General features: G+C 44.5%; 1 long non-coding RNA gene across 1 annotated transcript; it reads right to left on the bottom strand.

Moving 5' to 3' along the window:
- Nucleotides 1-178: 178 nt before the first annotated feature.
- Nucleotides 179-15965, bottom strand: LOC140499648 (uncharacterized). The gene is made up of 3 exons (XR_011965503.1): nucleotides 15716-15965; nucleotides 863-913; nucleotides 179-588 (listed from the first exon to the last, which is right to left on the bottom strand). It is a non-coding gene; the product is annotated as an uncharacterized lncRNA (long non-coding RNA).
- Between the last annotated feature and the right edge of the window lie 256 nt (nucleotides 15966-16221).

The raw sequence follows: 16221 nt of genomic DNA, 5'->3' as shown, positions 1-16221 counted from the left end.
CTAACAGCTGGCAGGATTGGGCAAAGGGAGCCAGGCTGTGTGGGGCTCAAGCCCCATGGAATCTTAGTTTGTTAGAGCTGGGAGGGCCCTTAGAACAGGGAATGTCAGAGCGGGACTGGGGGTGGGGGTGGGGTCTCCTTTATAAATTATACACATTTTATTTTATATTTTACTATGATATTGGTAGATATTTTTTATTTTTTGAAAACAAATTATTTATTCTTAACATCCTTTTTAAAATTTTGAGTTCTGAATTCTCTGCCTCCTGCCTCTCCCCCCACCCATTGAGAAGGCAAGAAATGTTATATCAGTTTTGCAAGTGAAATCATGCGAAATGCATTTCCATATGAGCCAGGTTGCAAAAAAAAAGGCAAGAAAAATAAAGTGAAAAACAATCGGCTTCAATCTGTGCTCAGAGTCCATCAGGTATTTCTTTGGAGGTGGAGAGCGTTTTTCACATAAGTCCTTCAGTACTGTCTTGGATGTTGCCAGAACAGCACTGTTCTCACTGCTGCTACTGTGTACCATGTTCTCCTCATCCTGCTCACCTCAGTTTGCATCAGATCATATACATCTTCTGAGAGGGCCCTTAGAAGACAGAATGTCAGAGCTGGTTAGGGTCTTAAAATACAGAAGGTCAGAACTGAACGATCCCTTTGGACCCAGAAGGTCAGAGCTGGGAGGGTCTTAACATGCAGAATGTCAGAGATGGGAAGGTTCTAACCCAACCCTCCTCTCCCCGCAATTTGTAGATCCTTTGGGCTGGATGAGGATGAGAGGGAGCTAAGGATTTGTCATCTCATGCAGTTTGGTGGGGCATCTTTCCCTAAATATTCTTAATTGGCATCAATCACTCACTCACCAAACATCTGTTAAGTTGTTGCTGTGTGGCAGCTGCACGTGGTACTAGGTTCTGAGGATACAAAGAGAAAAGGAAAAGCACTCCTTAGCCTTAAGAAGCTTAGAGTCTGACTGAGCAAGTCAGCATATACATAAACTGGGATACAGAAACCTAGAGGCAAGAGGGAGCTACTGGAGGTTATTGAGGAAGAGAGTGCCATGGTTGGTTATGTGTTTAAAGAAAATCACTTCAAGAAAATTTGGTACTTATGGAAGTAATTGTTGAAAACTAAAAACAAATAAATTAATAAATTTGGGGAAAAAAGAAATATCATTGCTTACTCAAATTAATAAAAATTAGCCTCAATAAAAAAGAAAAAGAAAATCACTGCCACAGTTATACAGAGAAAGGTGACTTGGATTAAGGATGATATGGTAATCACTCATGTAAAAGGCATTGAAGCAGCCTCAGCACATGCCAGACACCAGCACGAGGACCCTGACTCTGGGTAAACTGCCAGACCCCGCCAGCCTCCTTTGCAGGAGGCGGAAGATCCACAGGAATTGCACAAGGCATATCGTTTGGACTATTTCTATACGTTGAAGGGTTGCGCTGACTTTCTCCTCTTCTTTTTCTGGTCTTTAAGAAACATTGTTTATTACATGAAGTGGCTCCATGGAACGGGGAGGGGGAAGATCCTGGGTAAAACTCTAATGATGTAAAAAGTAAAAGACACCAATAAAAATGTATTTTTAAAGAAAAAAGTAAGAAAATGTGAAAATGTGTTTAACAAGAATATATGTGTAGAATCCATATAAGATTGCATGCTGTCTCGGGGAGGGAGGGGGAGAAAATGTAAAACTAATGGAAGTGATTGCTGAAAACTGAAAACAAATAAATTAAATTTTAAAAAAACATTTAAAAAAAGAAAAAAGTAAGAAGGTAGCAATAGAGAATGGGGAGGATAAATCTAGAGGGAAGATAGAGACTAAGGTGGTATAGAAGAAAACAGCCTTTGATCCTTTGCAGAAACTAGCTGTGCCCAATTCAGACCTAGTGGGTCTGCTGCTTGGGCACTGGGTGAAAAAGGCTGGCTCAGAGAGACAAAGTGGGGAAGTGGAAAGTGATCCCTGGACTTCTCTGCCTCAACTCTTACCCCTGGCTTTCCCACTCTGTAACTTAGGGTTTCCCCCAAAGGGAGGTACAGTATCTGTGGAATGGAAAGAGGTCTGGCACCAGAAGAACCAGGGTCTAGGCTAACTCTGGCTCTAACCAGTTGTAGCTGGCACCAGCCACTTCCTCTGGCTTCAGTTTCGTCATCAGTAAAATGATGAGGTTGGGTTAGACAGTCTGTCTCTTCCATCTCTTCTGACTTTGGGTTCTCTCTCCTGCTTTAAGGTCCCTTCCAGATCTGATTACATGAAATTAATAACAATAACATTTGTACAGAATTTACCATGTTGTGCTAAAGGCTTTACAATTATTATCTCAGTTAATCCTCACCACAACCCTGGGAGGTAAGGGCTATTGTTTGCCCCTACTTTGTAAACGAGGAAATGGAGGTAAACAGAGGTGAAGTGACTCCCCCAGGGTCACACAACCAGTAAGTGTCTAAGGCTGGATTTGAACTAAGGTCTTCCTGTCTACACTGTATCCACTGAAAGAAAAAAAAAATATTAAACATTTACTATGTGCCAAACACTGTGCTAACCACTGGAGATAAAAATATAAAAGCAAAGGGAGTTCCTGACCCACTAGAATCTTACATTGTAATAGATATTACATAATACATATAGGGGAATGATGGCCAGGGTAGCCTAGAAGGGAGGAGTTAGCTGGCAAAGTAGATAGATCTATGCATCTAGAGTCAGAAAGTTCAAATCCAGCCTCAGACACTTACTATTCATGTGATCCGGGACAAGTCACTTAATCTCTGTGTCTCAGTTTCCTTAACTATAAAATAGGGATAATATTAGCACCCACCTGACAGAGTTCTTGGGAGGATCAAATGAGATCATATTTGCAAAGCTCTTAGCACAATGCCTGGATCATGGCTGGTACTAAATAAACGCTCATTCTCTTTCCCGTACTCCCAGAGGTGTTTTGTTGTGGAAAGTTATGGGGATGGATGGTGAGTGGAAACAGAGAGGAATGGAATGATACAACCCTCCCACTAGCAATAACTAGGTGGTGCAGGGGAGCACTGGGCCTACAGACAGGAAGAGCCAAGTTCAAATTCAGCTTCAGTTACTTTCTAGCTGTGTGACCTTGGGCAAGTCTCTTAACTTAATAATTGCACCTGTCTCCCAGAATTGTCATGAAGATCAAATGAGATGATATTTGTGAAGTGCTTAGCACAGTGCTGTAACAGGAAGAAGCCCAACATACACAGGGGGCCTGCTATCACAGGTTCTTAGATTTGCATTCATAAAAGGAAAGCAACTTTCAAGGGGTTAACAATCACTTTAACCAAGCACATATCATTTACCTAGTTCAGGGGAGTCAGTACACTGAACAAAGAAAATACAGAGAAATCAAAGATCAACAGACATGGCTTCCTCTGCCCGAATTCAACAGACAGGTCCAACTGTCTGACCATAGTTACCAGAGAGGGAAGCACTGTCATCTAGGTTTTCAAAGCCAGGGAGCTCTTTTAGCAGCTTCCCAGAGTCCTCATCTGGCCAAACAAACACTTCCAGTCAGTAAAGCCCAAAGGAAAACCTTAACTCAGATTATTTATACCATTTTTAGAGCCAGAGGGCATTACAACCTTTGAGAATCAGTGCCTCATTAACAAAAGGTTGGGACCTTTCCACAAATCTTCCCTAACCAAACTCCCCTCAATGGGCAGGCCCATTAATGGGTGGGGAAGATCGTTAATCACATTAAAATAATTAACAATACAAATACAGACACTGTTTCCAGTTAAAGAAACTCTTGTTTCTGTACTTTAGTGAAGAATCTTGATTGATAAAGGCAAGATTCAATCAGAGGGACCTGATTATACTAAAACCAAAACAGCAAAAGATCTTATTTTTTTTGCCATCACAAGTGCATGGCACATATTAGTTGCTGATTTTCAGTCGTGTCTGATTCTTTGTGACCCCATTTCGGATTTTCTTGGCAAAGATCCTGAACTGGTTTGCCATTTCCTTCTCCAGCTCATTTTACGGATGGGAAACTTAAGCACGCAGGGTGAAGTGACTTACCCAGGATCACACAGCTAGTAAGTGTCTGAGGATAGATTTGAATTCAAGAAGAACCCTGATTCTAGGCCTGACACTATCCACTAGGCCACCCAGCTGCCTCTGGAACATGGTAGGCATTTTATAAGGGCTTGTTCCCTTCATTTGATTATGGTTGCAGAAGGTAGATGCATGGCAATAAGGTGACTAACAAGAAGATTGTCAATGGAAGTGAAGCAAGACAGCTGCAGGCCCAGTCAGAACAGGAGAATGGGCAGAAGGTGCTAGGTAGTTCTGAGGCTGAAGGGGTTAAGTATTCCTGGTCCAATTGTCTACATTCTTTCCAGCAATCATTCTGGGTTCTAAGGGCCCTTTCAGCTCTGACATCCTGGGTTCTAAGGGCCCTTTCAGCTCTGACATCCTGTGTTCTAAGGCCCTCCCAGCTCTGACATCCTGTGTTCTAATGGCCCTCCCAGCTATGACCTTCTGGGTTCTAAGGGCCCTATCAATCTTTTATCTATGAGGTCTAGAGCCCCTCTGTAGAAGACAGTAAAGACAGGGATGAGATCAGAGAAGAGGAGGATTTGTTGGACCCAGGAACGTAGGAAGAGGGAGGAGGATGGAATTCTACCCAGCAGGTGAGAAATGCAGAGCCCATCTATATGCAGTCCAGCCTTCCCTCCTTCAAGGTCTATTTCTTTTTGTCCTGGCCAGATCCTAGGATGGTGTAGGCGCAGAATAAATACTTGCTACTTGATTGATTGGGCCTCTCTCCACTTCTTTTAAGGTTCGTGGGTAAAAAAGAAAACAAGACAGAACCTGCTGGAGCAGCTTCACAAACCCTCATGCCCTCAGAGAATTCAGTCTAATGAAATTAGTGGTGGGGCCAAATGGCCATTAACCAAATTTCCAGAACAAATCATTTGTCCATTTCCAGACTGACATTGCAATATTGAGCTGAGTCGAATGCAGGACTCAGCCCCAAAGGGAGGGGAAACAGAAGTGGAGGGAGGATCAGAGGTCAACAGGGAGAAAGAGGCTGAGAGGCCCCAGGGAGCAGGGGCGTCTGGGAGCTGAGGGCCCAGTCTCTGAGCCTAGCCACTCAGGAATCTCAGCTCGTTTCTACCAAACACTTTCCTCTCCCCAACCACAGAGTGTGGTGTGGTTAGCATTACCATAATTTGGTAGAAAGAGCTCGGGGCTTGGAATCAGGAAGACCTGGGTTCAGATACTGCCTCTTATACTCATCAGTTGGGGGAGTCACTAAAACTCCTGGAAACTTCAGTTGCATCATCTATAATACGGCTTATTCTAAAATCTGTAAGGCAGATATCAGCATCCACCAGCCAGGTGATGCAGTGGATAGAATCCAAAAGTCAAATCCAGAGGTCAAAGCATCCTCTGATGCTTTATTAACTGAGTGACCTTGGGCAAGTCTCTTAGCCTCAGTTTCCTGATTTCTAAAATGGAGATAATAATTGTGCCTACCTTGCAGGGCTATTGTGAAGACCGAATGAGATGCTCTGTGTATGGTGCTTTTTGAACATTAAAATGCTCTAGAAATGTCTTTTAGCATTAGAGAGGCCTGGGAGGTCAGCTAGTGTGACTCCTTCATTTTATGGATGAGGAAGCTGCGCCCTGCCTTGTGGGAGGTGAGATCTGAGACCAGGGCAGCATTTTCCAACCTGTGCTACACACCCAGAAATCCACTGGCTAGGCAGCATTGTGTTGTTTAGCCCTGCAGGAGGCAGTAAAATGAAAACAAATAGAAATAAAATAGAAAGAACTCTGGATTGAAGTCAAAGGACCTGAGTTCAAATCCTCCCTTAGTTACTTCCTGACTTTGAGTAAGTCATTTTGCCCTGGTGGAGCATCAGTTTCTTCATCTGCAAAAGGAGGAGTTTGGATGAATACCAAGTTCTCTTCCGGCTCTGAAGTCAATGGTTCCGGCTGCTCCTTTTCCCCTCATGTCCTCCTCATCCCTTTTCGGAGAGAGTGACCTCCTCTTAGAGTGTTCTCCCCAGCTTGGTAAGAGGCAGTAAAGACACCTCCTAGCTGTATGACCCTGAACAAATCACTTAACTCTGCCTCAGTTTCCCCATCTGTAAAATGAGCTGGAGAAGGAAATGGCAAACCACTCCAGTATCTTTGCCAAGAAAACCCCTATGGTCCATAGGGTCATGAAAAGTTAGACATGAGCAAGCGATGGAATGAGCTATGTCAGGTGCTGTGTCCTTGGGATACGAAGACAAAAAGAAAAGCCTTCCCTCAAAGTGTTTGCACTCTGCAAGCGTGGGCACAGACATGGCTGGAGCTGGGTTTTAAGGCACAGGGGAGGGCAGAGATTCAGAGGGAGCAGCAGAAGAGAAGCCTGGATGACAGGACTTCAGGACAGGAGGGACCAAAGTATAGGTGGGAGAAAACCCTAAGAGCTGGGGCCATCAGGAAAAGCTTCCAGTAGGAGGCTGCAGTGAACTGTGCTCTGAAGAAAGCCGGGAATTGCTTCTGTGACTTGAAGGGGAGGAGGAAGAGAATTCCAGACTTGGGGGATGCAGACTTCGCCTGTGCAAAGACCCGGAGGTGAGAGACCACGGGAACAGAGAATTTTGACCTAGAAGAGAACTTGGAGATTATTTAGTCTAACTCCTTCATTTTACAGCTAAGGAAACTGAGACCCAGATGGAAGGCTAGTTTTCTCAGCTTCCTCTTCTCCCCGATGCCTGCTTCCAGAGGGGCTGATGGCCAAGTGTTCTCACCCTTTGGGTTGCCCTGTTCTGGAGAAAGCCTGCAGCTGCCTTTCATCCTGGTGTTCTAGGCAGGGGTTGAGGGAGGACAGGAGACTTAGCCTCCCTGCCCTAAGCCTGCAGTCCTTCCCCAGGAGCTGGCAACCCAGTGGGGGCAGGGAGACTCCTTGGCCATGGGCAAAGGCAGGGATGGTGATATGGTTCGCAGCCACCAGTCCAAGAGGCAGAGAAGGGAGCAAAGGCCTGGGATAGGGGGAGGGCAGGAGGGAGGAGGATGCCTAGGAGACTGGAAGCATGAGCTCAGCGCTGGCAGCAGGTTCCTCCAGCACCCTCCTTCCCCCAGTTATCCAGCTATCAGCAGCAGCAGCTTTGGGGGAGGCTTGGGCAGCGAAGCTGCTGAGGCAGTGGTGGGATGACTTGGGGAGACCCAGGATGCGACTCTGGCTTCCCTTGTCCCCTGGCAGGCAGGCCCACCCCACTGGGCGGCATGACAGCCCCTTCCTTTGAGCACATTTAGGGAATGTTCTAGGGACTCCCACATCCTTTTTCACTCCTGTCTAAACCATTCTGCACATTCAAGTCACGAATGCCCCCTCCCTTTTTTTTGTCCTCGATCTGGTCGTTGGAATCACAGAACCCAGATTCAAATTCTATATCTGATGGTTCCTTCCTCTGTGATCTTAGACAAGTTACTCAACTTCCTCCTCAGGCCTCAGTTTTCTTATCTCTAAAATAAGGAGTTTGTACTAAATAACCTCTGAGGTCCTTCCCAAACGCAGTTTTATGATCCTAGATCTGGTCTTTGGACTCAGAGATCCTGGGTTCAAATCCTACCCTCACCCCTACTCCTGAGTGATATTGGATAAGTGTGACTTAGCCCCTCTGACCTTTAACTTCCTCATCTATAATATGGACTTGACCTCCAAAGCCTCTGGCAGCTCTAAATCTAGGATTCTACCATCCACTGTCATGCCCTTGCTCAAAATCTTCAGAGTGTCCCTGTTGCCAACCAAGTCAAGTTCAAGATCTTTTGTTTGGCACTGGAGACCTTCTACAAACTGACCCCCTGCCTCCCTTTCCTCACCTCCCACTCTTGGCTAACCTGAAGGCTCGGCTCAGACGTGACTTTCTTCAAGAGGCTAGCGCCTGCCACTGTCACATTACCTTCCATGCACTCTGAATATACTTAGTTATTTACATCAATCAATCAACTTTTATTAAGTGCCTACTATGTGCCAGGCACGGTGGTAAGTCCTGGGGATAAAAAAAGAAGCAAAAACCAAATCCTGCTCTCAAGAAACTTACAATTTAAAGGGGGAGACAATTAATTAGTTGATTAATTAATGGGAGAGGCAAAAAAACAGACACAAACCAAGCTATATGCCGGATAAATTTATTGTGGTTCAGTTGCATCTGACTGTTTGTGACCCCATTTGGGCTTTTCTTGGCAAAGATACTGGAGCGGTTTGCCATTTCCTTCTCCAGCTCATTTTACAAATGAGAAAACTTTGGCAAACAGGGTTAAGTGACTTGCCCAGGGTCACCCAGCTAGTAAATGTCTGAGGTCAGATTTGAACTCAGTAAGACTCATCTTCCTGATTCCAAACCTAGTGGTCTATCCCCTGCAGCGCCACCTAGCTGCCCCCAAAAGGATAAAGAGGAGAAAATTAACAGAGGGAAGTCACTAGAATTGAGAGGGGTTGGCAAAGGCTTCCTATTGAAAATTAAACTTTAATTTGGATTTAAAAGACTACAGGGAAAGCAGCAGGTGGGGTGGAGCAGGGAGATGGTTCCAGTATGGGGGACAGCCAAGACCACTGAGCCCCTTGGGGGCTAGGACTGCTATACGGTGATCATTTACTAAATGCTTGTGGACTGAATGCCTGAATTTTTGATCTTCTGTCACTTCCCTCCACCTACTCTATGCTCCAGTTAACCAAGATGACTCTCCGACTCCTAAACATACCAATGCTCCTTTCTCTACCTCTCAGCCTTTGTCTGGGCTCTTCCCTATGCCTGGAATGCCCTCTTTTGTCTCTTTTTCACCCATGCCTTTAAGCCCAAAGCCAAGGCCACCTCCTCCTGGAAGCCTTCCCTGAGGTCCCTGCTTGGTAACCTTCTTAATTCTCAGACTTGCTAGAGCACTTGGCGTCTCTCTCATAAACTTCTATGTCATCTTGGTCATGATAATTATTTGTGCTCATGTCTTAATAAGCAGCAACCCTTATGTGGTGCCTTCTGATTTGCAAAGTGCTGTACATATGCATTCAGGATCTCATCTGAGCCTCACAACTCTAGGAGGCAGTTGCTACAGTCATCATTAGTTCAATTTTGCAAATGAGGAAACTGAGGCTCAGGGAACTGAAGTGTCTACTGGGGTGGGGAACCTGTGGCCTTGAGACCACATGTGGCCCTCTAGGTCTTCAAGCATAGCTCTTTGACTGAATCCAAATTCTACAAACTTCAAATCCCTTGTTTTTGTTCTGTGAGGTTTGGATTCAGTCAAAGGACTGCATTTGAGGACCTAAGGGCCACATGTGGCCTCGAAGTTGTAGGTTCCCCACCCCTGGTCTAGACTCACACAGTTGGTAATGGTCAAAGGTAGGATTTCAGACCTTGGTCTCCCTGACTCCCAAGTTCAGCACTCTGACCACTCTATCTCATGATGTTGGCTTATCCCCCTACCAAAATATCACCTTTCTGAAGTCAGGGATGGTGTCTTTTCTAAACATAGAAGCCAAGACCTAAACCTGGGAGGGATTTTGGAGACCATTTAGTGACCAATCCCTTGATTTCACATGTAAAGAAACCAAAGCCTATAGAAGTTAAGGGATTTGCCCAAGGTCACACAGCTGGTAAATAAGAGAGGTGAGAGTAGAACCCAAGGTCTGTAACACCAAGTTCAGCCCTCTTGCCATTGTACTTGGTTGCCCTTCTACAAAGTTTTGGGTCCACTTTGTATCCCCCTCAGTCTTTTTCTCTCTTCTGGGCTAGGGACTCAATGACTATTTGTGGAATTAATGAATGAATGTTGAAGGAATAAATGAATGAGTGAATGAATGAAAGTGAATGAATGTTTGTTGAAGGAATGAATGAATGAATGAAAGGGGAATGGCACTTACAGTCCTGAGGTTCTGTCAGTCAGCTTCCTGGCCAGCATGATGACCAGGGCTTCTTGGGGTGGTGGCTTCCTAACAATGATCCCCCTTTCCATTTGGACAAGACTTGAAGGTTAGTCAGCCTGCATTAAAGGGTCACATGCCGCCCTCCTCTCTCTAACCCAGCCATGTAGGCAGCACCATCAAAGACCTTAGTGACCTTGTCCAAGGAAATGTCATAGCCAGGGCCTGTCCCATTGTAACAAGGTGTCCTGTTGCTTTTTGCCTGGTGCTCTTTACTGGGCCCTGACCCAATCCAATGCACCAAGCAGTCATTAAGAGCCTCCTCTGTGTGGGAATATGAAACAAAATTAAAAACAGCCTTTGCCTTCAAGGACCTGCCTCAATTTCCTCATCTGTAAAATGGAGGTAATAATAGCCATATTTCACAAGGTTGTTGTGAAGATCAAATTGGATCATATATGTGCTTATCTATATAAATGCCAGCTATTATACTTACAAGGGAGAAAGCAACAACAGGTGGGGGAAGATCAGGAAAGGCACCCATAGAAGGTGGTACCATGGGATTATTCATAGGATTATGGATTTAGACCTAGAAGGAACCCCAAAGCCATCTTGTCCAACTCATCTCATTTTATAGATGGGGAAACTGAGGCAGCCTCAGAGTTGAAGTGACTTGCTTAAGATCCCAAGGCCAATGAACAGAAGAAGTACCTCTAACTCCAAATCAGTGCTCATTTATTGCACTGCATCATCGTGCCTTCCCAAGAAAGCTGCATTCTATCTGTGTTCCCTTTCTCCTTCTGTCTCTGCTGACATCATCTTCCAATGCCTCATCCAAGTGTGGAGGTGACCCTGGGCTCTTGGGCTATGCCAGCTGAGTGCACCATTTGACAGTCTCTACCAAGCCAGGAAGACCCAGTCCAGTGGCAGAGGATGGCCAAGAATGACACATCTGTCATTGGAGTTCTAGCCTGTCTAAGGGCAGAAAAACTCTCCACAGGGAAAAGGAGTCTGCTTTTTGGCCCTGGAAATTCATGAAAATCTCCTTGTGAGGCACAGGGAGGTGTAGGGGCCTTCATCAGTGGAGGACTATGGGGGAAACCCATAACCTGAGCCCCTCCTATCTTTCCAGTCCTCCTTCCTCTTACTCCCCAGGCTCTCTCCAATGCAGCGTAACTGGCCGCCTAGGTTTTCCATGAACAAGACACTCCATCTCTCAGTTCTGGGAATTTTCTCGGACTAGCCCCCATGCCCAGAACGCTCGGCCTTCTCATGTCCATCTCTTGGCTTCCGCAGTTTCTTTCAAGTACCGACTAAAATCTTCCGTCTTCTATAGGAAGCCTTTCCCAACCCCTTCTAATTCCAGCACCTTTCCTCTGTTAATTATTTCTTATTTAGCCTATCTATAGTTTGGATATGTTTGTTTACATGTTGTTTTCTCCATTAGACAGTGTGGTCTCTGAGGGCAAGGAATATCTTTTCCTTTTTTTTGTATCCCCAAAGCTTAGCACAGTGCCTGACACATAGTAGGTGGGTGTTTAATAAATGCTTATTGGTTCAATGATTGAAGGTATTCTCCCTTTGACTTCTGTGTCCACGGACTATTTCCTCTCACCTACCATTTCAATTCAATTCAACAAATTGATTTGGTGTCCACCATGTGCAAAACACTGACCTTGGCAGCTAGACAAAATGAAATAGGCCCTGTCCTCAAGGAGCTTACAATTGGGGGAGTATAACATGTACACAAGTAAGTATAGGGGAGGGAGGGAAAATGTCATTCTTCTTCCTCATCTCTCCTCCTGGCTCAGTTGAGATCAGCTCAGAATGTGATCAGAAAGTACTAGTGAGATGTTAAACTGACTGTAACAGATACAGCTGAGCCCTAATCCCTTTATGAAATTCAAGAGGAACTGGAGCCTTTTAAATAGTTAAACTCTGAGGAGCATGGGGGCCATCAAAGTTTAGAAAAGTTGTAGAATAAGGAGGGGCAGGGGAAGGGAATGGAGAATTTGTTTTCCCCTCAGTTTGAGGGTTGGAGATAGTGCCTATGCAAGAAGGAATTTCTCTCTTTTCCCCTTGGATATTGGCCTTATAACTTTGAGCTAATAACTTTTCACAATTAGATGTAAAAATAACTTTAACATCCTTTTAAAAAAATTTTTGAATTCTAAATTCTCTCCCTCCCTCTCTTCCCCTCCCCCCTCATTGAAAAGGCAAGCAATTTGACATAGGTTATACATATGTAGTCATGCAAAGCACAGGTCTTTAATTTTGAAAACAATTGGATCAGGAGGAACTACTGCATTCAGCAAGAGGTAGAGTTAGCACTACAGTGACACAGTGCACAGACAGACACAAAGAGAGTCACATAATGAAAGAAACAGAGTCAAGCTGAGGAGAAAGCCCAGCTGAGCAGACTTTCAGCAGAGTGGCTGCTCCCAACAGGAACTGCGTGAGAATTCTGTAAAGGGGAGGTGCAGACTTGTAGCTTAAACGTGGGCCTCTCTACCATCATAGCCTAGATTTGGACTCATTCTTTCCATGGATATTGTGTATATTTATAGAACAGCACACACCGGTTTATGGGAGGAGTGATATATAGAAAATATTTTTGCTTCATCATCTGAATAAATGTCTCTACTAAGAGCTCATTGTTAAAGGCTGACAGTTAATGGGAAGTAAACTAGTGGGGGCTTTTAAATTCTAAATGTTATGTATAACCTATATTGAATTGCTTGCCTTCTCCATGGGGAGGGAGGAAGGGAGAGAATTTGGAACTCAAAATCTTTAAAATGAATGTTAATTGTTCTTACATGTAACTGGGGAAAAATAAAATACTAACTAAATTTTTAAAAATTATAAACGTTATAGAAATACAGTCTCACAGGATTACCCCCAGAATCCAAGATAACAGCCCCTCTCTGGGATCCTAATTTGAAAGTGTAAGTGAGGGAAGTATCCTAGAGGGAATGTTACATAAATAATTATCAAATTAATATGGTGTAATTTCAAGAGGAAAAGAGTATAACAGCAAAGAAATAGAAACAAGGTCGATGCCCATCAGTTGGGAAATGGCCAGACTGACTGTGGTATATGAATGCTGTGGAATGTCACTCCAAGAAACAACGAATATGAAGAACTCAGAGAAGCTTGGAAGGACTGATTCATACAAATGGCTGGGAGAGGACGTAAGCAGAATAAGGAAAACAATTTCTACAATGATTATGACAATGTAAATGAGAAGAAAAACATCAAAACTGAATTATTGTGTAATGACAAGACCAAGCTTGGGCCCGCTTCCTTTCTTTAAAGTGGTGGGTGACCATGGTGCAGAACATGGCACACACCCTAAGACTGGGTTGCTGTGCTGGTTTTGCTGAACTCCTTTTCCTTCTCTCCGGTGTCCTGTCCTTGAAAAAAGACATTGATAAACTGAAGGGAGTCCAGAGGAGGGCAGTTGGGATCATGACTACTATATGTAGTCATATAAAGACTAGTTAAGGGCCATGGGGATATTCAGCGTGGAGGAAAGAAGGCTTAGGGTGGCCCATGACCATCGTTGTCAAATATCATGTGTTTTATGAGGGCCCAGAAGACACAACTTTAAGTAATACAGAGAAAACTGCCTAACAATCAATGTGTTTCCCATTAGTAGAGGTACTCAAGGGGCAAGTAGGGGATAGTGGATAGAGTAACACAGTTGGAACAGGAATATCTGAGTTCAAATCCTGTTGTGTGCAGTTGTATGCTTTGTGACCCCATCTGAGGTTTTCTTGGCAGAGATACTGCAGTGGTTTGCCACTTCCTTCTCCAGTTCATTTTACAGACGGGGAAACTGAGGCAAACAGGGTTAAGTGATTTGCCCAGGGTACCACAGCTAGTGAGTGTCTGAGGCCAGACTTGAACTCATGAAGATGCATTTTCCAGACCCTATCCACGGTACTACCTAGCTGTCCTTAGCAACAGTGTGAACCTGAACAATTCACTTAACCTCTATCTGCCTCAGTTTCTATTTCTGTAAAATAGGGATAATAATAGTGCTCCTACCTTAAAGGGCTGTTGTGAGGACCAGATGAGATAATATTTACAAAGCGCTTTTAAATTTTATGAGGTACTAGCTATTATAATTTTTTATTGAATAAAATAATGAAATGAAGAAGCCTTCATTTCTAAATATGTCCTTCCCCTTCACCTCTCTATCATTATAACAAAGAACAGAAAAGAGGGAAAATTATTTCAGCAAAATGGACACATCTTGTCAGCGCATGCAATGAACGGTCGGTCCATTCTCCTTATGATCCTGTCTTAGTAATAGTAGTAAAAGTTAGTTGTTGACATTTCCATGACACTTTAAAGTTTGCAAAGCACTTTACAGACCTTATCTCATTTAAGCCTCATAAAGACCCTATGAGACAGGCATTCCAGATATCATGAGCCTTATTTTACAGATAAGGAAACTCAGGAACAGAGGCCAAGCAATCTGCTCAGGGTCACACAGCTGAATAAAAGTCAGGGGCAGAAACCTTAGCATTCCCAGTCACTGCTGCCAGCCTGGTCCAGACTCTTATTCTCATTTACTTCATGTGCTTATACTAGCCTCCTACGTGGTCTTGTTTGTACTCCTGATGCCAGATTTATCTTCCTCGTGATGCATACACACACACACACACATCTCATTATGTCACTTCTCTGCTATTGCACCCCAAACCCCACTACACTGTGAGTTCTGTGAGGGCGGGCATCACAACCTGGCCATTTTGGGATTTCCCTTAACACACTGATCTGACCTGGCATGAGAGTGGGGCATACTAGAAAGAGTTATAGATTTGGCATCTGCAAACCTGGGCTTGCATTTTAGCTCCGGTACTTACTTGCTGTATGACCTTGGGCTAGTCACTTGACCTATGGGAGTCTCCTTTTCCTCATCCATAAAGTAGGGGTTGCCTGCCTCTACCGTAAAATAGAAAGCTGAAAAAAAAATGTCTGTTCATTTAGGACCATAAATTTAGAGCTAGAAACGTCCTTCAATCTCATCTAGTCCATGCTCCCTTTATTTTACAGATGAAGAAACTGAGACCTCAAAAGGCCAAGGCCATATAAAAAGGCACTTAAACGGTATATGCAGGATTCAAACCCAAGCTCTCTGACTCTAGAGTTCTTGCTCTTTAGTCATTATTGAGAATCTCAGAGGACATCTGGGCCAATTCCCAAATGAACAGGAATCCTGGTCCTCTTTTGACCTATAACAAAGTGTCCCCAAGGCAGCCCACCCCACGCTGGGACAGTACTAAGTGTTAGGAAGTTTTTTGTGTTTTTTTCTTTCCCCCAACAAGATTTCCCCTCTACACGCACATCCCCTGGTCCCACCACTGCTCCTAATTCTGCCTTTTGGGGCCAAGCAGAACAAAGCTAATCTCAGTGACAGCCTTTCAAATACTTGAAGACAGCTCTCCTGTTTCCCCCAAGTCTCTTCTTCTCCAGAATCATAGAGAGATGAATGGCAGACAGAAGGAGACTGCAGATGATTACCAAAGATGACCCGTATACAGAATTATATAAAAGATCCCTTCTAGATAATGTATTATTAGGATGGGTGAGTGTTTGTTGAACCGAAGGGGAGGCTGGAGGGCTTGGGTAGGGGCAGTTTATTGTCCTGGAGCTAGGAAGTGCAGAGAGCCATCAGGTACAAAACTGTCACAAGCAGAGGGGAGGGTTCCCTCTCTGGTTTCCAGCCACGTTCTTAGCCCGACTCCTGGGGCACCACAGCCTCTGGCAGTTCAGCACAAAGCAGGAATAAAAGGGTTTGAAGTAAAAGCTCACCTTGAAGCTCAGCATTCCAGAGAGTTTGTTAGAGGTCTTTGGAAATGGCAGCAGAAGTATGAGTGGTGGGGGTTGGCCCAGAGCGCAGTGCAGGCTGTGGCAACACCAACAGCTGCAGGCCTGGGAGGCAGGCAGGATGGCAGAGGCAGCAGCAACTCTGGGAACTCTAAGCCCAGAGACAGGAAGGGCATCGAATAACTGGTCAGAAATTATAGGAGACTGCTGGAACTGGGTACAGCTGACACTGATTGGCAATTCTGTGGCTCCTAATGCAGTTCTGGGTGGAGAGGAGCACTGGGGATTGGTCCTGGGGAAGCAGGGGCCCTGGTTGAAGTTTCAAGGCAGGGAGGAAACTTCCCTGATATCCTAGAACCAGAGGGTAAAATACAATTGGAAAGAATCCTCTGATCACTTCCTTTCATTACAAAATGAAAACTCCCAGGAATATTATAATCAAATTCCAGAGCTCCCAAATCAAGGATAAAATACTTCAAGCAACCAGAAAG

This window comes from Notamacropus eugenii, chromosome 4 (genome assembly GCF_028372415.1).
Source record: "Notamacropus eugenii isolate mMacEug1 chromosome 4, mMacEug1.pri_v2, whole genome shotgun sequence".
Classification (NCBI taxonomy): Eukaryota; Metazoa; Chordata; class Mammalia; order Diprotodontia; family Macropodidae; genus Notamacropus; species Notamacropus eugenii.
Note: the sequence above shows the minus strand (reverse complement) of the source record. Positions and strands in the feature narration are given on the sequence as shown.